Source organism: Lissotriton vulgaris, chromosome 8 (assembly GCF_964263255.1).
Source record: "Lissotriton vulgaris chromosome 8, aLisVul1.2, whole genome shotgun sequence".
Classification (NCBI taxonomy): domain Eukaryota; kingdom Metazoa; phylum Chordata; class Amphibia; order Caudata; family Salamandridae; genus Lissotriton; species Lissotriton vulgaris.
This window is the reverse complement of record NC_141696.1, coordinates 855,457,786-855,479,805: the sequence shown is the minus strand read 5'-3', so window position 1 is coordinate 855,479,805 and position 22,020 is coordinate 855,457,786.

The window sequence follows — 22,020 nt, the reverse complement described above, 5'->3', positions numbered from 1 at the left end:
GCAAGATTATGAAAATAATGTATGTTTAAGTGGTAATAGTATATAAAATATGTTTATTAAAATGTTAATTTAGAACAGGTATGAAATGTAAGACAATTATTGTATTGCAAATATATTATAGGAAAAATAACATAGAAAGTACATAAATACCAAGATTTATAATTCATTTATTTTTATTGAAAGATTCAAGCAAAGCAATTTAATTCAGTTTATTTTATTTACAATCTTTCATATATATTTTCATAAAGCAAAATAATAATACATTTATTTTGGATATGTCACATATTTGGTACATATTTAAACATAAATAATACATTAAACAATGGTATGTTTATTATAAGGCAGAAGTTGGTAAATATGTACATGTTTTCACAAACATAAGATTAAGTTATCCACTGTTTTGTATACATGTATTTAATATATATTTAGTAACAGTTAAACAATTTATTTTATTTTGTAAATATGTATCAGATAATTATATACAGTTTACATTAATTCTTAATATATATTTTGTAAACATTCTTGTTGTTGTATTCTTTTTTATTTATTCATATAATTGATACTAAATAATATATTTTGTATATTATTATTTAATGTGCATCAAAAAAGAATATTATAAAGTTGAGGAAGCCTTTTGTAAAAAAATTGTTTTTAACATTAATATAAATTTTTCAATTGTTTGCAAGCAGTACATCTGTGTTGTAACATTTATTATTATACATTGTACAAATTTTAACACAATACAAAAAACATCTTTCAAATTAGTAACATTAATAAGTATTTTTGAAAATAATTTGTGTTTAACATTTCTAAATTACGTTGACTTTAATGTGGAAAAGTATTTTTTTTTACTTCAATTAGGTGGCCATTTTTTAACTAAGTTCTATTTTCTAGGCCATTTTGGGTCGTTTCTGAAGGGAGAAGCTCACGGTTTTAAGCTGCGTCTCATCAGCTAAGGTAAGTTTATTTTAGTTACTTTTAGACTTAATTGAGGAGTAAGGGGAGGTAGTTAGGTAGTTTATAGTGTATATACGGTTTGTATTTGGTTTTGTTTGTAGTTTAGCATATGGGAAAAATGCGGTTAGGGCCTTGCAAGTTTGGTGTTATGGTTTGCTATATATGTTTAATTCAATTTAGAGTACTGTGTTAAGGAATTGTAGTTATGTTTGTGTGTTTTTTTAATTGAAATCTGTTTTATTTTCTAAAAACAGAAAACAAAAAAAGAATAATTCAACTTAGGTTCCTGCATACACAGCGATAGGCCTACAACCCATTTAGGGCCGGCTGCGTCAATATCAATGCTTCTCAGTGTAGACAAAGGCAACAGGGAACTAATGATGACACAGCATGTCATCTACACCCCTTGGTGGGCCGGCCGCGTGTACTAGTACATATGTCAATAGTTACAGGCTGCGTAACATTTCAGGACCCATTAAAAAAAGGGATAGTAACGTTATTAAGTTGAGCTAGAAACCCCTACAAAGTGGATAGTGGTAGACGGACAGAAACAAAGTAGGAGAAATGAGGAAAGGAGAGAAGTGAGAAAGAAACAGTTACCTGGGTAGGCAAGTGAGAAGACCAGTGGTAACGGGTGGCAATGGCTAGCCTCAGGGGCAATGGGTGTGAAGAGGGGTGGGGTATTATGTCCGAACTAGGCATGTAAGAAGCTTATCGGGATTTGGCAGGAGTAGGGCATCCTCAAAGAGTCTCAGCCCTCTAAGCTTGGCAGGTAAATATCGCGCATGTTCTATTTTACAGAGATATTGATCCAGGGGACGCCAGACAGTGTTAAAGCGAGTTTCTTGTAATTGAAGTCCCGCAGTGAAAAGTTCCATAGTTATAACGTGCCACAGTTGCTCAAACCAAGCGGCAATCGGGGGTGCCTCTGTTTTTTTCCAATAGAGCGCTATGAGTTGCTTAGCTGCCCCAAGCATGTTTAAAGCTATGGTCCAGTCGCTTCAAGTGAGTGCTTTCAAGGTATCAGCTTTGAAGCCCAGGAGGATCGTGGCTGTGGATTCAGGCATGGGGAAACCCAACACCTCCTTAATATGACTAAGGACTTCCTTCCAGAGCAGGGTCAGGAGCGGGCAGGCCCACCAAATGTGAATGAAGTCGCCAGATGCATTTGAACATCTTTAACACAAGGGGGACGTGGTAGGGAACATTTTGTGTAGCCGTAAACGATTCCACTGTCCAGGTGTGATTTCCGTTCCCGACATTAGGTGCCATTGACGCTGATAAGGGTGTACAGTCAGCGCAGGAGGGTGTTGAAGGACCTGGTATGTCCGGAATACAAGTCCCTTTGAATCAGCAAAGGAGCGGACCAGCCGCTCAAAGGGGGTGTATGGCTGGGTAGCCACCTGCAACAATGCAGGTAACAATACCCAGTGCCGTAACTGGGCATACTGTAGACCCCCTTCTGACGGGAGACAAAATTCTTCTCTGCACTGGGCAAACGTCTTTAAGAGTCCCCCCTCAAACATGTCTCCAATCACTCTGCACCCTCCCTGTAGCCATTTGGCAAATGCTTGCATGTGGCAGACTGGGGGGAAGAGCGGGTTGTCCGCTATGAGAGTATGAGGAGAAGGGAAAGTCATCAGCACCTTACGTATGGCTATTTTGGCCCAGATATCAAGGACCGTTTTGAATTGAATTGAATTGAAGAGGTTCTTGTATAGCGCATGGCTACTCGGAAGCATCCCAGCGCTTGATGTTGAACAGAAGGGATAAACAAGGATCTGAGATGTGGGGGCTAACTCATCTGTATCTTGGGAAACAGTGCTGTTTTAAGTTGTTTTCGAAATGCCAGCAGGCTGGGTTCTAGGCGAAGTGAAAGCGGGAGGGCATTCCACAGTTTTGGTAGGCACTGCTATGTAAGCACTGAGGGAGCGTGCCGCCTGGTGGAACCATGTAAGATCCCAGATAGTACGCCCCGTTACTATCTTATCCATATGGAACCATACCTTTTCGCTTTCAGTGGATGTGCTTTCCGAGACAATATGAAGGTGCAAGGCCCAGTAATAGTCCAAGAGATTAGGGCATGCCAATCCCCCTGTATCTCTGGACAACATGAGGATCTTGTCGGAGAACTGCGGTCGACGACCACCCCAAATAAAGTTGGTGATCTCTTTTTTGAGGTCCTGTTGTTGTGGTAAGGGCGTGGGGAGACATTGAAACAAGTATAACATTTTTAGGAGTATAGACATTTTGACAGCGTTAAGCCTGCAGAGCCAAGAGATAGTCAGAGGCTTCCACCTCCTCAGGTCCTCCTGGACGGCTTTCTTGCATTCACACCAATTTACCTGAGACCACGTGTGCTGGGAAGGGGTCAGCTGAAGGCCTAGATAACAAATATGGTCCGCAGTCCATCAATAGGGAGCCAGTGCTTCCAAGACTGGGAGCTTCTCTTTCGGATCGTGAGGTTCAAAGCCCAAGATTTGTGAGAATAAGATCATCCGCAAATAACACTACTTTATTCTGTTGATCTCCTAAAGTGCGGCCGTGGATGTCCTTACTTTGCCTAATCATCTCCGCCAAGGGCTCCACTACCAGGGCAAATAGCAGAGGCAAAGGGTTAGTAGGGGCGCACTACGCAATTTCTTCTGGTTTATGTGGTTGTATGGTGCTCCGAGGTATCACTCTCCAATTAAAAGTGTAACGAAATAACTCTGTTGGTTGCACCCCCATAGATATCCTTCTACATGGAAGGCTGTTAAAGGGTTATCAATGAATCTGCACAATAGTTTATCTTTTTGAAACTTGATATTTATTCCATCTTGTTGTCATCACATGGATGTAAAATGTTTGTATCTCCCGTACTCCTCTCATGAACCGGAAGGCTCCCGGTTCATGAGAGGAGTACGGAAGATACAAGCATTTTCACGAGAAATCCCCTGGAAGAAGGCATATTAATTGCCGAAATGCATTGGGAAAGTTAAAATGTTTACTCATGAACTAAAGTGAAAAAATATGAACTTTACATCCATGTGATGACAACAAGATGGAATAAATATCAAGTTTCAAAAAGATAAACTATTGTGCAGATTCATTGATAACCCTTTAACAGCCTTCCATGTAGAAGGATTCATTGGAGCCCGGGGGACACACCCCATATCTATGGGGGTGCAACCAACAGAGACAAATAGCAGAGGCGACAGGGGGCAGCCCTGCCGTGTACCCCTGTGTATGTATAAGGGATCTGTGAGATGCCCGTTAACACGGACCCGCGCTTGAGGGGAGAGATAAGGTGCCATAATCCTAGAAATCATGTTGTGCCCCAGACCGACCTTGTGCAATACTGCATGAAGAAAACCCCAGTCCATCCGGTCAAAGGCCTTCTCCGCATCAAGCGATAGAAGGCAAGCCGGTATACTCCAATGGTGTGCTTTCCCTACTAGATGCGCAATTCTTCGCACGTTATCCGCCCCCTGTCTGTTGCGGATGAAGCCGACCTGATCTGGCTCCACAAGGCCAGGCATGTGAGAATCCAGGTGTTTGGCTAACATTTTAGTGTAAAGTTTGAGGTCCGTGTTTAGTAATGCTAAGGGACGGTAAGAGGCACATAGCGTAGGGTCCTTTCCCGGTTTGGGGATAAGAGATTGTACCCCTGTGTATGTAGAAGGGATAAGAGCCGTTTCTGCCATACCTGTTGAAGGCGACGGTCCCTCCGTGTCTGACAAGGAATGATATATTTGCAGCAAGTAGAGCTGGAGCTGCGATATGAACATACGATAAAAGGCCACCGGCAAACCATCTGGGCCTGGCGTGTTTCCAAGGGGGAGGCCTTTCAGTGCAGCGGTCAGTTCCTCCGCCAAAAGAGGACCCTCCAGTGTTTTAGCATAGTGTAAATGTATTGGGGTCCAGGGGCATTGTTTCAATACCTCATCAATATGAGCTTGAGGGGGTGTGTCTGCCTCATACAGGGCGGTATAGTAGGACCTAAAGGCCTCGCATTTTGCTCGCTCCGCAGTGACCCGCCCTCCATCAGATAACTAAATGTTCTCAATGTGGTCCTTCGCTGCCCGGACTCGCAGGCGCCTCGCTAACAACTGGCCCACTTTGTCCCCCCCTCGAAGTACCATTGTTTCAAGGCAAGCAGGGAACGTTCAGCTTTATTGGCTCACAGACATTGGAACTGACCCCTAAGGTTTGCAAGTTTCCACCGGGTTGTGAGGGAAGGACACTCCCGAACCTGCACCTCTAACTTCTTGATATCAGTGGAGAGGATATCTTCTAGTCTGCGAGCTTCCCGCGGCCGAGCAATCGCAATGGACATTATGTGGCCTCAGATCGTCGCCTTCAAGGCATCCCACACCACAGGGAATGGAGTCTCGGGGAGGTCATTGCTCGCAAAATAAGAGTCAATGGCGATGCGTATAGACTCCACATTGGCCGAATCCCGCAGAATATGCGGCTACAGGTGCCACCGCAGCTGGCGGGTGGGGCAAGCGGCCGGATCCTGCAGGAGAAGCTCAACGTGAGCATGGTCAGAGATCGAGATGTCAGACAGAGCTGCTGCCAACGTATCCCCTATGAGGGCGTGCAATATAAATAAATAGTTGATATGCGAGTACGAGCGGTAGACATGCGAGTAGTACGAGTAGTCACGCACCTCGGGGGAGTGATAATGCCAAGAATCTATGAGGCCAAGGTCTGTTATCTGTTTCCGAAGCGCAGAGGACATGGCACCCGATCCGTTCGAGGAGGCTTCACTACGGTCTAGCGCAGGGTCCCACACCGAGCTCAAATCCCCTCCTACAATGAAAGAGGGGTCACCCTGCGGCACCTGTTCCCGTAATAGTGTTCGGAGATAGGAGATCTGCATCTGGTACGGCGCATAAACATTACACAATATGAGTAGGCATTTGCCAACTTCCACCCCCGCCTTGATGAAGTGTCCATCTGTGCTACGAAAGGTTTTTGAGGTCCCCTGCCTGATGCCCTTTCTGCCTAGCATAGCCACTCCCGTTGTTTTGGTGTCTGCTGCGGCCCAGAATTGGAGGGGGTATTTAGGATGTGTCATGCACAGGGTGTCTTCCTTAAGCAGGTGAGTTTCCTGAAGGAAAATGATGTCTGGACTGTGCAGTAATATGTAGCGCCACACTTGCTGTCTTTTATTGGGAGAATTAACTCCCTTAACGACAAGGGAAAGGATCTTTAAAGGGTCAGGAAGAGCCAATAACTCACTAGGTTGCTGATTATGCCATTGTACCTCCCAAAGAGACATGTCCAAGCACGGGAAGAGGGTAGCAGAGTGGGACTCCCCCATGCACCGGAACCCACTGTAGCCTCACAATCATCTGCCCATCACACACCAGAAGCAGTGAAACGGAAAGGTAGAAAATCAGAAAAAAAGTAGGAAAGAAGGAAAAAGAATAACAATCAACATCGGCCAACTGGGCCACATCAGTCTGTTCCAGTCGTGGGTCATCCTGCACCCTAGGTTTTGGAGGCACCCAGAGACGCCACTCTCCCAGGAACAGTAGGGGGTAGGTCGCTTGCTGCTCTCAAGTCCGTTCAAGTAAGAAGCTCCAGCACCAGCTACACTGCAAATCACGGGAGTGGAGGAAGTGTCTAGAACTCAGCAGCATACAGTAAAATCAGCCCGAGAAGAAGTCTCAGAGATCATTATGGGTACAAAGGCTGTTCAGCTAGGGACTGGGGAATCCGGGCCCCCGTCAGATCGGTCCCCCTCCAGGGACCTGATATGCTCAATGATGTCCTTTTTTGCCTGCGAAAATGCATGCTCGTCCAAGGGTGGTGAGCGTCACACCGACGCACAGTTGACCAAGAGGGTTTAGCCGGTACCCGCGCACTAGGCGGGGGACGAGTGGGGCTGGCAGGCCGGGAGGCGGGCAGTCGTAGTAGTTGAGCTGCTTCCTCGTAGGACCGTATCACTTTACGTTTTGATTCCCATTGGAAAATAATAGGGAATGGGTGGCCCCACTGGTAGGGGATGTTAAGGCTTTGCAGTTTGTCCGTTACGGGCCGAAAATCACGGCGTCGTCGTAGGGTATTAGGCGCCAAATCCTGAAAAATCTGTATTTTATGTCCATCATATGTGAGGTCCTGCTTGCCTCTCGCCGCCCGAAGAATGGATTCCTTCTCTGTGAAGAAGTAGACCCTGGTTAATATGTCTCGGAGGAGACCCAGCCTGCCCGCGGGCCTGGCGACACGATGTGCCCAATCCAAAGCTGGCGGGGAGGCTTCATCATCCCCCCAGACCTCATGGAGGAGCTGTGCCACATAGGTCATTATGTCTTTCCCTTCTGCCCCAAGAGGAACGCCCTGGAACGAAGGTTGTTCCGGTGACTTCGATTTTCCAGGTCCTCTTGCTTCAGTTGTAAGTCTATGTGTTGGTCTTCTAGGGCACCCAGGCGCTGCCAGAGTTGTTCTTGATCCTCCGTGCGGGCGTCAACTGTCCTCTCCAGTTTGTCCACTCGTTCGCCCAGGTCTGCGACTTCCTTCCTCAGCTCCCGGACACAGGAGTGGACCTCCGTGCCCAAGGAGCCAATTTCAGACTTCAGCTCTGTCATGAAGGAGGCCATGAATGCTTCTGTCACTGGCTGCGATGCTTGTGTCACTGGCTGCAAGGCCCCTTCAGGCTGCGAGGTCATCTCCACAGGTGTAGACGCGCCTGCCTTACCCCACAGTGCTGCAACCGAGGCATGTTTAGGAGGTAGCGCAGGGGCGTCCTTGCCGTGGTTGGTGCGTGTCATCTTGTAGGTACTGCTAACCAACCATGTGCCAGTCCCAAAGGCCCAACACGGGCGGGTTCTCGAGACAACTCACAGAGGTGCCCGGCTACCCCAGATAGGGCCTGCTCCTAAGGGGTTCACACTTGTCTTCCCTCACCTTCCCGCCAGGGAAGACAGTAGTATACAGTTCAGGGCAGTAGCCACAGCCGCTCATCCATCCAGTGTCAGCACCAGATATGCCGGTGTGCCTGCTGGTCCACAGGGCGTCAAATGGGCCCCCATGCGCTAGGAGATGACCATGGGTGGGCGTAGAGAGATAGCTCCACGGGGTGTACGGCATCAACAGGGGTCAGCTCAGTGTGTTAGCAATTTGGTACCCTGTATCAGCAGTGCAAGGCCCGCTACTAGGAAGCACGGCAAAAGGGACCCCTCTGCTGGGGTCTGCTGGACTATGGAATACCTTCCCCGCTATGTGGGCGCAAGACGTGATCTAGTTGAGGATAAAGGCCCCCATCCTCAAAGGCACCATAAACACCTGTGCACCCAGAACAACTATAGGTGGGCTCTTGGGGCCGCTCAGCACAATGTGCGTGCACACCAAAGACGTGCCCAAAGACACCACAGCATGTCCATCCCCCGTGGGGGAGCGCAGGTCCCGTGTCATTTCAGGGGTAGTACAGAGACGCCAGCAAGATCCGCACAGTCAGCATAAGGCCCTCGCCCCCCGCAGCCACCAGGTAGCGGTATGTGGAGCCCACAGAGTTGGAGCAGTATGTTGACCTCATGGGGGGTGCGAGGATATCCCAGGCCAAGGGGTCCAGTAGAGCCTCCAGCAAAGCCCCCCGCAACGTGATCCCCGGGGGCCCAAGAGAGGCCGACAAGCACAGGAGCAAGGCCCAATGACAGTATCTCCGTTCACCCTGCCAGGGTCATGGTCCCTCACCCCCGCTGGCATGCACAGGACCCAAGCGCACCCGGGGGAAGCAGGGTCAGGCCCACCGCAGATTGGGTTCTTGATGTTGCAGGCACCAGGGGCGTTTGCAGGAGCGTTGCTGCTGATGGTCTTCCCGGGGGCCCTCTCGCGCAGGCATCAAGATAGAGGTCGGCGGGGTAGGGGCTGGGGAGGGCGGACTAACCGGGTGGCCGTTTTTTACCCCAGTATGGCAGCCCCGGGTTCACTTGTAGTGTAGTTCAAATATTCCCAATAGGCTCTGCGCATTGGAATAATATATCCTGTAGCTTAGACATAGGACTGAGGTCTACTAGGTCTCTACCGGTTATATTAGACTTAATTGTGAATGCCAGCTAGCTCAGAGGTCGCTAGAAACTCTCTCGAATAAAAAAGAAGGGATTAGTTTCTGACAACCGCATAAAACATGACAACTTTGTTTCCCAAGAATAAGAAATCAAATCTCTAAAGTCGCGGAAACAATAGATAACTATTTCACTCAGTCAATCGTGCATGCTTAGTTTCACCAGAGGTGCAAGAGAAATAGAGAGACGGGCGTTTTCAATAAAAAGGTATTTATTGAACAGTCTTCTTTCTCAAGAATTGAAAATTAACTGCTACAATAGTAGAGCTTACTATGAAGTGCAATGCATATAATACGAACAGTATTATAAAGTAGTACTGTAAAAGCTTGATATGGTTTCTAAGCCATAAAGTGCATAAAATGTATAAAATACATACAATGATAAAAGGATGACTAAAATACTCAACTGGTGCTTCTAGAATACGCCTACCCCGGTGTACCTAACCTAAGTCTGGCAAGAGGGAGGGAGTATAAGAGGAGGATTTTAAGTCTAGGAGTTCTCTGCCAGGAATCTGATTCTGATAATTCTCTAAGAGGTCTAATCAGCTCCGTACCTTTGTTCTAGAATAAAGGAGGTCTTGTATCTCGTTCTCGGGACTCGATTTCCCAGATACCCGCAAGGGTAGCCTGGAAACACTGGGGCTAGATTTCTCGGCAGGAGAAATGACAGAGTCTCGCAGTGCGTCTGCTGGAGGGTCGGCTTCCTTCAGCACTTGCTGCTGCAGGGCGTCGGGCAAGTAGATAGTCGATCTGCTCCAAACCACTGTGTGTTTGTTTAGGCAAATCAAGGCATATTTACACTTTGAAGGTGCCGAGTTTGATGCATGTTTGGACTTAATAACGTCATTCAAAGGCTCATTTCCTGGAAAACGCCGGGAGTGCAAAAAAGCGATGGATTTAGGCCCAGATCTCTGTACTGGGGTGAATGTATGACATTGTTCTGCATTCTGTCCATCAACTGTGGTTTTTGCATTTGTCACCCGAGTGGGATGGGTATGCTCAGACGTGAGTCCCATGCTCTCCACACCACTGGAGTCAAGATATCCTGGCAGAAGACGGCTGATAGCCAGAAACCGGTCCTAGGAAGCTTGATTCCGGTCCAGGAAAAACATGGCTTGGCAGTTCGGGCTGGACTGTTCCCATGAGGCACAGGGTCAAGACTGATTTGCATATGGCCATGTCTGAACTGGGTTGGTGTGGAGTGCAAAGAAAACAATGGATTTAGGCCCAGATCTCTGTACTGGGGTGAATGTATGACATTGTTCTTCATTCTGTCCATCAACTGTGATTTTTGGATGAGAGTGTGCCCGGTTAGGGTGTGCACCGAATTGAAGTAAAGTCTCCACAGTGCTGAGGGCAGGTCTTGGTGTGGACTGGGACTGCCGGAGTGAGGGCCAAGTCATTGGGGCCCTTGGTGTCAATCAGCAGTCTGCCGCAGCCCGTGACAGAGTTCTGGATCATGGCCCAAGTCGCTGACGTCGGGGAGGAGAGTGGGATCGCGCCCCTCCAGGTAACATAGATCAACAGCTGGGGTGGGACGTGGGCCTGGAGGGACACTCTATCGGCCTCCCGCTTCAGTCAGCTGCATGAGCCGTTACTTAGGCTCGGATCCCGGCCCGTGCTGATCCAAGATGGGGCAGTACTGGGGCCGGAGTGGGAAGCAGTACTTTTTGTGTCATCATTTGATCCATAGTGGGGGCACTGTTAACGGAGCTTGTAAAACTGTTGTATTACATGTTGCATTATTGCTGCTAATGAACTATTGAACTGTCGTATGATGCCAGACATCATTGGTGTCTGACAAAATTTATGCTTGGTGTGTTATGCACTGTGTTATTTCTCCCTAGCATATTACCTGATTGTAACATGGCGCATTGCATTATTTCTTCACTGCACAGTATCTAAGGATAACGTGGCACAGTGTATTATTTCTTCATTGCACCATACAGGATTGTAGCGTGACACATTGCTTTGTGTCTTCCTGGTACAGGGCATGCTGGTGGTGATACACATTGCATTATTCCTTCAATTGCAAAGTACATAACTGTGGTGCTACGTATGGCATTGTTTCTCTGTTGCACAGTATAAGAGAATATTGTTACGCATTGCAGTATTGTTTCCTTTTGCAAGGTGTATGATTCTAGCAATAGGACTTGCGTAACCTTTTGGGAAATGGTTAGAAGTGAGCTTAGCTGTTGGTTAAAAGCGGTGGTTGGGATTAGAACCTACCAACCCACCGGAAAGAATACTACCCATTCTTATATGTTGACTTTATATTGTGTGGTCGGTTCGTATAATTGCTTATATAAAGATTATATTAATTTTATCAATACTCGTGTGCAGTCTATTTGAGATGATATCATCGGGTTACTGTGAGAGTGGTTGCACATACTGAACACTCGTACCTTGGAGATAAGCCTGGCTGCTCGCGCCAAGCTACTAAGGGGGTTTGCAGGGCTATCTCAGACGGTGTCCTTACTTAGCCTAACGTTGAAGCAAGAAGTCAGGGACACACGCCTCCAGCATTTAGTGGCAGCGGTAAGCGTCAGGGACCTCCACTTCTAACAGGTACTGTTGTATACATAGCGAGTTTCCTCACATCAGCAGTCAGAATAAGGAGGAAACAAGTGAGAGTGCTTCCCATGATGTAGTTCATAACAGTTAATTTTTAACAATCAGGTTTTAAAGTTGTTTTTGGAACTGTTCGTCTACCTTGAGTATGTAACCAGTGCAATATTACTGTCATTAACTAATGTCATACTACGTTTTTAACTGTTGTTTCACTGTGTAGAATACTTTTATGGTTTTAAATAACTGAATAAAGTAATTTTGACTGACTGACTCATTATTGGTACTAATCTTTAAAAAAGGCGATAGACAGAACCCAACATGTTATTGCCCGATTTCTCTGTTGTATTCGGTGGGAAAAGTGGCAGGTCGCATCATGATACACAGTCTCCAGCAATGTGCCGATGACAACAATATAATATCGGACCTACAATTCGGCTTTAGGGAAGGCCTAGGAACAACAGAGCAGGGCCTTAACCTAACAATTCTAATGGGGTAATACACTAAAGTGAAAAAGGGAAATCTGTACCTAGCTTTTGTAGAGCTCTCCACTGCATTTGATTATGTCTGTCACAATAAATTATGGAACATTCTTGAAGTGATGAGGGTTGACCCTCCCTTAATCCAAATTATAAGAGAACTTTATTCCAATGCAAGAGCTAGGGTACGCTATGGACCAAACGGAGAATACACAGCACCATTCCCAGTGGAGAGGGGATTCAGACAGGGCTGTGTCCTGGCCCCCTTCTTGTTTACCTTGTTTACCAACGGCTTGGAGGGAGTTATGCTTGAAGGGTGCCAGATACATAAACGATCCATCCCTGCCCTACTCTATGCAGACGATGCAGTGATAATGGCCCAAACTCCCTTAGAGCTACAACTGGCCCTCAATAAATACAACGAGTATATGAAAAGCCTTGATATAAAAATCAATGTCACTAAAACCTATATTATGAACTGTGGGCAGGGTGGCAGAAACCAGCAGTGTGGCGGAAACCAGAGGTCCATTTTTGTTGAGAGCAAGAAAGTTGAAAACAACAAGGTCTACCTTACCTAGGCATTCTTATAAACAACAAGGGTATGTGGCAACAGGCTATAAAAGCAAGGAAACTTCTGTTTATGAGAACTTCCACAGCCTTGATAGACTTTTCACAGAAGTTGGGTAAGAGTCCCCCAATGGAGTTGATTAAGATCTACCAAGCCAAGTGTGTCAGTGCAGCAATATACAGGGCTGGGATCTGAGGACACTGTAATGTATCCGAAATACAGAAAGTGGAAAATGAGTTTGTATGATATATACTGGCTGTCCCTTGTTCAACCTCAATCTATATTTGCCATACTGAGCTGAGGTTACCTCATATTACTGACATAATAAGGGTGCAACCAGTTCTACTGTGGCACCGAATCCGGTCCTCACCAAAAACAACATTCAACCAGAACGTCCTAACTGACACCCTCAAGCTAGAACAAGCCCTAGAGATTAGATGGCTGAATTATATCAAAGATTTTATGATGGATTTGGGACAACCTGAACTATTCAGATCAAAGAAAGAGGTGGATCCTACCTATTTTAAGATGATGAATGTTTTACAAGAAACGCTGGTCTTTTTCTGAAAAGTGTAATTAAATATAGGAAGCAACTTTGATTTAAAAAAAAAAGATTTTAACTGGGTGTTTTAACCCCTTGTATACTCATGATGAGCTGAGCTCGTCATGGCATACAGTGCTTGGGTGCTCATGACGAGCTCAGCTCGTCATGAGCCCCACCCACGGGGGGAGCGCTGGCGCTCCCCACGTGGGTGCCCGATCTACTTCGTTTGTACGGGGAAGGCTGGGGAAGACCTTTCCCTGCCTCCCCCCGACCCCCCTGCCCACGTCATCAATGATGTCAGCGCGCGAGGCGTGCAGACGTCATTGGAGGTTCACTTTCTCCACTATTTGCTTCCTGCGCGTCGGAGGAGAAAGAGGTAAGTTTGGGGGCTGGGGCGGCGGGGATTCAAACTAAAGAGGCTTCGGGGGAAAGGAAAGGGTTTTCCTTTCCCTCAATGCCTTTTTTGAGCATTCCTGCTGCACGATTGTGCGATCGCGCAGCAGGAATGCCCACTAGATGCCAGGGAGTTATTTTTTTTAAATGGCAATGTATGGTGGTTCGGGGAGCGGCCCCTTCGGCAAGGGTTGCTCCCCCTTTTGGGGGCAATTTCACTGGCTTTCGCAGATTTGTAATACCAATTTTAAAATAGAGGCACTGGGGCAATGCGCAGGGGAGTGGCCCCTTGGGCAAGGGTCACTCTCCTTTTGGGGGCCATTTTGCACAGCCCTATTGTTTTTTTTGTTTTGGGGAGCGACCCCTTGGACAAGGGTCGCTCTCCTAGTGAGGCAAGTAATAAGGCTTTGGCTGCCCCCCGGGGGGGGGGGGGGGCACATTTTTTTGATAAATATCGGATGTGCTGGGGAGTGGCCCCTTCGACAAGGGTCACTCCCCAAGGGTGCCATTTTAGGAAGCCCACCATGTTTTTTTTGTCTAGGGGAGCGACCCCTTAGACAAGGGTTGCTCCCCTCTGGGGGCAATTTGGATGGCTTTGTTTGGGGCAATTTTTTTGTAAATGTTAGGATGTGCTGGGGAGTGGGCCCTTGGGCATGGACCACTCCCCTTGGGGGCCATTTTAGAAAGCCCACATTTTTAGTTTTTGTTTTGTGTAGCGACCCCTTAGGTTAGGGTCGCTCCCCTTTTGGGGGCCATTCTTTTTGCTTTGTTTGCCTCCCTGGGGGGGGTGGGGGGCAGATTAAAATTTAAAAAAATGTATTTGACACACTGTGCCAATTGACTAAATGTAGTGTGGAGTGGCACCTTGGGCAAGGGTCACTCCCCTTTTTTGGTGCATATATTTTGCCTTGCTATTTTGGTATGCCCATGATTTAGTTGGTGTAGCTCACGCCAGCACCCCAGTTCAGATACGGCCATATGCAAATTAGTCTGACCCTATGCCTCATGGGAGCAGTCCAGCCTGAACTGCCAAGCCATATCTTCCCTGGCCCGGAAACAACCATACTGGGACCAGGTACTGGCTAATCAGCCTTCATCACCCAGGTTAGCTTGAGTCCACTGGCAAAGTGAGCAAGGGACCCACGTCTGCCAACTTAGGGCAATCAAAGTGCGCAGGCTCAGTCTGATTTGCATATGGCCATGTCTGAACTGGGGTGGTGAAGAGAGCTAAACAATGATGACAGATTAAACCAGGATCAGTTGACTGGGGGTGAGTGTTAGATTTGCTCAAGCGATCCGTCCATCATCCCCTTTGGTATCACCTTGAAGGGCAGTTCTGCTGTTTTATTTTGTAGGGGGGCACCAGGGTTTATTTTTATGTTGGGGATCCACCCCTTGGACATGGGTCGTTCCCCTTTATGGGAGGAATATTGTGGCCTTTTCTGCCCTCTTTGAGTGGCAGAGTAGCAGTATGTGTTTAGTCCCATCTGTCCCCAAGGGGGGCAGAAGCCAGAAGACACTAGAATTGTTTTAATTTTTGTCTTGGTGGGGGTGGCCTCAAGGGCAAGGATTGCTCCCCTATTGATGTTATACTGTTAGGCCCACCTACCCCTTAGCTTGGCAGGTTGGACTGGTGCATTTTTTTTATTTGTGATTCTAATGTTTTTTTCTTCTTTTTAAATCTAGTCTAAAGCTTTTGCTTCCTGTTTGCGGTTTCGACAGTGGTTGTTCTGCAGTTTTGTGTAGTTGCATTTTTTAGGTAAGAAAAACATTTTTGTTGTATGTACTCCAAATGAGTGTTATTGCAATGTATGAATAATGTTTTGTAAGTGGTGTCATAGTGGCATTTAGTTAATGTTTTGTGCATGAAAATCTTTGTGACGTGTTTTGCATTGTCTTATGTCTATTTTTTTTCTCTTTCTTTTTTAGTGGGATATTGTTGATCCAAACTGTGTCCGTGCAGACTACGTGGTGGTGAGTTTAGCTGCTTCTGGCAAGTGAGTGGTATTGTTTTGCAGTGTATAGGTATTTTTGAAAAAGGAGATTTTTGGTCATTGCTTATTTTACATAGTGTTTGTGGTTGTTGACTTGTGTGACATGTTACCTTTATTAGTAATCATTATGGCAAGCCATAGAATGACTGCTCAGCAGGTGGTTGGTATGCTTCTTGAATCTTCCTCTGAGCCGGATTATGACACTGACAGTGCGTTTGAGGGAGAGGAGGGAGGGGGAGATTCTGGCAGTGAGTTTTCTCTCCACGTGGAATCATCGGATGATGAAGGTACTCTCAGTGCAGATGAAGGGTCTGTTTTAGAGGAGGATACTGCTGTGCCGATGGTGCAAGAGGCATCTGGTTTGCAGCTTGAGGCTGCTGGTCTTCCTACTGGAAGTGCTGGACTCTGGGTTGATCTTAACATGGTGCAGCCGGTGTTGCCTGCGTTTAGCAGTGATGCAGGGTGTAGAGTGGATTGTGAATTTTTTTTGCCTATACAGTATTTTCAGTTATTTATGGATGATGTGTTTTTGGGTGAGATTGTTGAGCAGACTAATTTGTATGCTGAACAGTTTTTGAGGGACAACAGTGACAAACTTAGGCCCCACTCTAGAGCTACCCGATGGACTCCCACAAATTTGGAAGAGCTGAAGAAGTTTTTGGGTTTGACTTTATTGATGGGTTTGGTAAGGAAGCCGGACCTGGCTTCATATTGGTGTTACAGTCCCTTGATGGCAACAGCCATATTTCCAGCAGTTATGACTCGTGATCAGTATTTACTTTTGCTACGCATGCTGCATTTTATGGATAATTCTTTGGCGTTGCCACATAGTCACTCTGACTGTGACCGTCTTTTTAAGATTCGACCTGTTCTTGATCACTTTGTTGATCGTTTTTCAGAGTTTACATTCAGGGAAAGAAATATCTATTGATGAGTCTTTTGTTTTGTTCAAGGGTCGTTTGGTTTTTAGGCAGTACATCCCTAGCAAGAGGGCCCGCTATGGAATTAAACTGTACATGTTGTCTGAGAGTAAGACAGGATATGTTTGTAATTTTCGTGTGTACATTGGTAGAAATTCCACTATTGACCCCCCTGGTTGCCTGTCCACTTTTGGAGTGTCAGAGAAAATTGTGTGAGATCTTGCTAGAAGACTGTTCAACAGAGGCCACCATTTGTACCTTGAAAACTTCTACACTGCTGTGCAATTGTTTAAGGAATTGTATAAAGTGGACATTTTTGCATGTGGTGCATTCCGCTCTAACCGCAAAGGTTTTCCGAAGGAGCTTGTTTGCAAGAAACTTCAGAGGGGTCAGTGCAGTTGCTTGCGTAGTGAAGAACTACTAGCTGTGAAATTTGTGGACTGGAGGGATGTTTACATGCTGAATACCATCCATGATGAGAGTACTTCACCTGTGCCTGTTTGGGGTCAGGTTGCTGATGTGCACAAACCTGTGTGCATTGTGGACTACAATAAGCACATGGGTGGTGTTGACAGAGTAGGTCAGATGTTGGAACCTTACACTGCTATTCGGAAGGCTTATGTATGGTATAAGAAGTTGCCCATCCATTTTTCAACTTAGCAACTTCCAATGCTTTTATTGTGTTTAAGGAGTATTTTCCTGCGTCCAAGTTGACATTTCTTCAGTTTTAGCACTCTGTGATATCTAGCCTTGTTGTTGTGGAACAAGTAAGTGTTCCTAGATTTGGAGTGGTGGAGGATGTGGCTCGATTGAAAGATCACCACTTTCCTGATTACATTCCTCCCACATCTACAAAAGACTTTCCCACTAGGAGATGTAGAGTCTGTTGGCGAAGAGGTTTGTGGAAGGAGACTTGTCTTTTCTGCCCTGGGTGTCCTTCTAACCCTGGGCTGTGTGTGCCTGCTTGTTATAGAGCTTACCACATACAAAATAATTTTTGGGAGTATCCATGAGTGGTAAAATGAGCTGCCTGGTCTGTGTTTGTTTGAAATTTGTATTCTGGTTAAGGTTGGCATTTGTGCAATGTATTTAGTTACAGATTTTGTGTTACTAGATTTGTATCTATTTGCTATTTGTGTTTGTTTGTTTAAAAAAATTCAAAATATGATGGCAGTGTGCGTAGGCTGGCGCTTGGCTGGCGGTGTGCGTGGAGTGGTGCTTGGCTGGTGGTGTGGGTGGAGTGGCGCTTGGCTGGCAGTGTGCGTGGAGTGGCACTTGCCTGGTGGTGTGCGTGGAGTTGCGCTTGGCTTGCGGTGTGCGTAGAGTGGCGCTTGGCTGGCGGTGTGTGTGGAGTGGCGCTTGGCTGGCGGTGTGCATGGAGTGGAGCTTGGCTTGCGGTGTGCGTGGAGTGGCGATTGGCTGATGGTGTGCGTGGAGTGGCGCTTGGCTGGCAGTGTGCGGGGAGTGGCGCTTGGCTGGCGGTGTGCGTGGAGTGGCACTTGGCTGGCGGTGTGCATGGCCTGGTTCTTGGATGGAGGTGTGGGTGGACTGGCGCTCGGCTGGCGGTGTGTGAGTAGTTACTTTCTGTTGGTCATTACACACACTGCTAGCTGAGCGACACTTCACGCAGTACATCATTTTGTGTAGTTGCTGTGTCAGGAATGTGGTGTGTGAAAGTGATAGGCCCTTAAATGGCGCTGTCTGCTGGTGTGAGTGTTGTAATGTGATGGGCCCGCAGCTGGCGGTGTGAATGTTTTGTATGTGTCACACATATGAAAGGTGTATGAATGGCCTGTAAAGAGGTTGGTGGCTTGACGTGGCTTTACAGCTCACGAGCTGTGAGTCAATGGTTCAGTTTCTCATACTGTCAATTATTATCAGTTGTTGGACCCGTCCCTTTTGGCAGGTTCACCCCGAGACTTTTTGCTTTATCCTAGCCTGTTTCTGTGACCTGGTGTTGGTGATTTTAGGCCTCTGCGCACTTTTTCACTGTGGTACAGTGTAAAGTGCGTGAGCTCTCTGTGAATGAGTGGTGAGTGACCTGCCCTCCCATAGGAATGAATGGGGAATATGTATGCCCATGGTAGTTCCTGATGTGTGGGGAGTGCAGGGTCGAGTTTGGTATGTGCGAACTCGTGAGAGTGGATGCTGCGCAATGGTATATGCGGCATGATTGTATCTAGTGTAGAAGTGCCACTTCTAAAAGTTGGCATATTTGTGTAATTTGTGTCTGGCATGTGATTGGCTGAGGCTGGCTGATGAGCCTGGCTCCAAGAGTCTGGGAGGGTCTGCCCCGGTGGTGAATGGAGTGTTTAGCATGCTGATGTGAGGGGAGGAGTGAGCCTGGGCCTGCTTGTGGATTGACCGTCTGGTTTGAGGGTCCTGAATGAGGCTGGGTTTTCCCCACACAATGCTGGCTCCACCCCCTGGGGTGCGTCTGATGTCCCTAGCCTGGCCAGTGAAAGGAATCCCATATAACCAGTTCTACGTGGTTCTCACACTGCCTGCACCCTGCTAGACAAAGGAATTTACAGTATAAAAAGGGGCTGTGTCCCCTTACAATTTGTTCTTGTTTTTGGACTTGAATCCTGCCAGGGGTGTGCTGCTGCTTGGGCTCAGGGGCAGGCTTGCCTCCCTGAGCCATGCCCAGCCCCTGGATACCTGATGTACCCCTTTGCTATGAGAGTCTTTGTCCTGAAGGACTTTGCTGAACTTTTTGGGCCTCTAGCGCTTTGAAGCGCTTTATTTTAACCTTTGCAGCATGGAGCTGCTCTCTGACCTGCTCGTGGTTTTAGGCAGGAGCCCACCCTGCATTTAGCCCGAGTTTCGATATTTTTATATCATGGGTGCCACCCCATTTATTTGATCCTCTAACGGGTGCTCACCCCGTTTCTACTTTTATTTCATGCACCGAGGGTGCCCACCCCTCGGTGCAGCCCCGCAAAGAGAGCCGCCGCGGCAAAACCGGAAGTCCGGCCCTGCGCCCGCCTGACTGTGGGCGGGGCCGGAGGGACTCTGATCCACTTCCCCCTGCCTGGGGGAAGCCGTGGCGTAGTTGCCGGTCTCCCGTAGGGAGAGGGAGACCAAAGAGGCTGGCGGCACCTGCCGCGACGCGAGGTGGAGCGTTACGGCCTGTTGTGGGGCTCCTCTATGCCGAGGGAGCCCCGCTGGGTCCGGTGGAGTCCGGACCAATGCCCACGCACAGAGAGGAGAGGAGGCAGCGTGGAGCTGCTGCCCCGCCGCACGTCAAAGAGCCCGCGAGGAGCCCCGCCAGAGCAGCCGGTGAGTAAGACAGGCAGGGGCGGGCTCCGTAGGGGCTACTGCTGGTGCGGGGGACGGGCGCAGCATGTTGGTGCAATTAGGGCGGCCCTGGATGGCAGTGGGTCGCCCCAACGTTGGGTGGAGCCTGCGAGGCTCTCCTGAGGGCCAGCCAGTTATCGAGCCACGAGAGGCTCGTGGGGGCAAGTTGTTTTTCGAGCCCCGAGGGGCTCCGGGGGCATGTTTAATTAAGGAGCTAAATTGGCTCCCCCCGCCCCCCCCCCTTATTTTTGAGAGGAGCCAAGGTGCTCCGAGGCCACAGTGACTTTAGCGTTCCCAAAAGGGACTTGGGGGACATCTTTATTTACAGAACCCCGTGTGTCTACAGCCTGCGCATTAGTGTTTCAGAGCCTGTGTGGCTCCAACGTAGACACAAGTGTTTTCAGAGCATGTGTGGCTCCAACAGTTGGCGCAGTTCTGTTCTGGGGTCAGTGAGGACCCTGTCGCAGTTTTGATTCCCAGCTGCCCAGCAATTAATGGGCAGCTGCACCGTTTAGGTCTTGGGATGTTCCCAGGTGCCCAGCAAGTAGTGGGCACCTGCAACGTTTAGGTTTTGCGCCGGTGGGGCACCCCTGACTGGCGCTGCATTGGCAGTGCGCCCTGACATTCTGGACACAGGGCTCTTTAGTCCCTTCTATTAGATGGGGGCTGGTATGTGATTATCTATGTGATGGTAATTGCCTAATGTGAGTTTTGCGCAATGTGATGTGGTGCTAGGAAATGTAATGTCTTTAATATGATTACGCACCTTGATCTTACACCTTTGAATGTTTTTAGGCATCATGTGTTTTTGCGCTATTGAGTTATGTTCTGGCACCTCTGAATGTTTTTATGCATCATGTGTCTTCCTTGATTTTACACCTCTGAATGTGTTGGTTTATGCATCATGTGTTTTTCCTTCCCTGCACCTCTGAATGTTGTGATGCATCATGTGTAATGTGTTCTTGCTTATACCCCTAATTGTATTGTGATACTTAGGTGGTTGTTCTTTCTAGTACAGGTGGTCCTAGTGAGGTCCTGGTTAACTGCGTGACATTTTCCTAAGGTGGTTAGGGTTGCGTAGGTGGTACTTACCTGTTACCAGTAGTTACTGGTTGTGATTTATAACTGTTATTTTGTGCTATACTTATTCTAAGTACTAGAAGTGCTATTTCTACTAAGTGCTGATTCTGACAGTGGCCCACGTGGCCCTGTCCTGTGTAAATAATCCCTTGTGAATATTGCCTGTGCCAGTTGGCACAATGTACATGTGTGACTTCTATCTGATGTGTTTTTACAATACAGAAGTTATTTTTATATAACCTTGTGAGGAGTTCCTTTTGTGGTGTGCCTAGGATGTTGTTGCTGGTGTGTGCTTGCGCAAATGCTTTACACATTGCCTCCGGGATAAGCCTGTCTGCTCGTGCTAAGCTACCAAGGGGGTGAGCAGGGGTTATCTTGGCGTGCAACTCCCTTGCCCTGACTAGAATGGTGGTTTCTGCCTAGCTTTGGAGTCAGCCTTAGCCAACCAGAAATAGCCAGTTCTAACATTGTTGGACAGCGGTGTGGATTAGGACTTGTGTTTGCGCAGTGCCACAGTGACAGCTGGCTACATTACAAAACTCTGCATTTGTTAGATAGTCACATGTTTGGGATTATTGGTTGTGATTTTGTTTTTCCTTAAGAGTGTCATTTTCAGATGGTGTTCCTGCGCTTTATGTTTAGTGGCAGATGAGAGAAAATGACAGGGCGGGACGCCAGTAGAGGGGGAGGTTCCCATAGATTAGGAATCCCTTGCTGGGTCCAGTGCCCAATCCCTGTTCCTGTCCCTGTGTGGGTAGATGGAAGAGAGGGAGTGTGGAGGAGAAATGACTAGCTCGGGAGAGTGGTTATCCCCTGAGTGTAGTGTGTGTGTCTGGATTCCCCAGTATGGTAGGATCCAGTGGTGGCAGCTTAAATATGTCCAGTGCGTGAAGTCCCATTCCCAGTTCCCAGAGTATGGTGCCTGGTGAAAAGAAATGAAATGAAATGAAAATAAAATTTATAAAGCGCTACAGTTGCCCTGAGGCGTCCAGGCGCTGTGACTCAGTAAGAGGGTGTAATGGCTGGATTTTCTGTTTAGATGGGATCAGCCCCCAGGGGCCCCGATGACCCAGCCAAAACGTACTCACCTTCCCTCCTCAGATCGTATTCACAATGGATGGATATACAGATATATATACAAATCGCACCTAAGGATGGGGAATA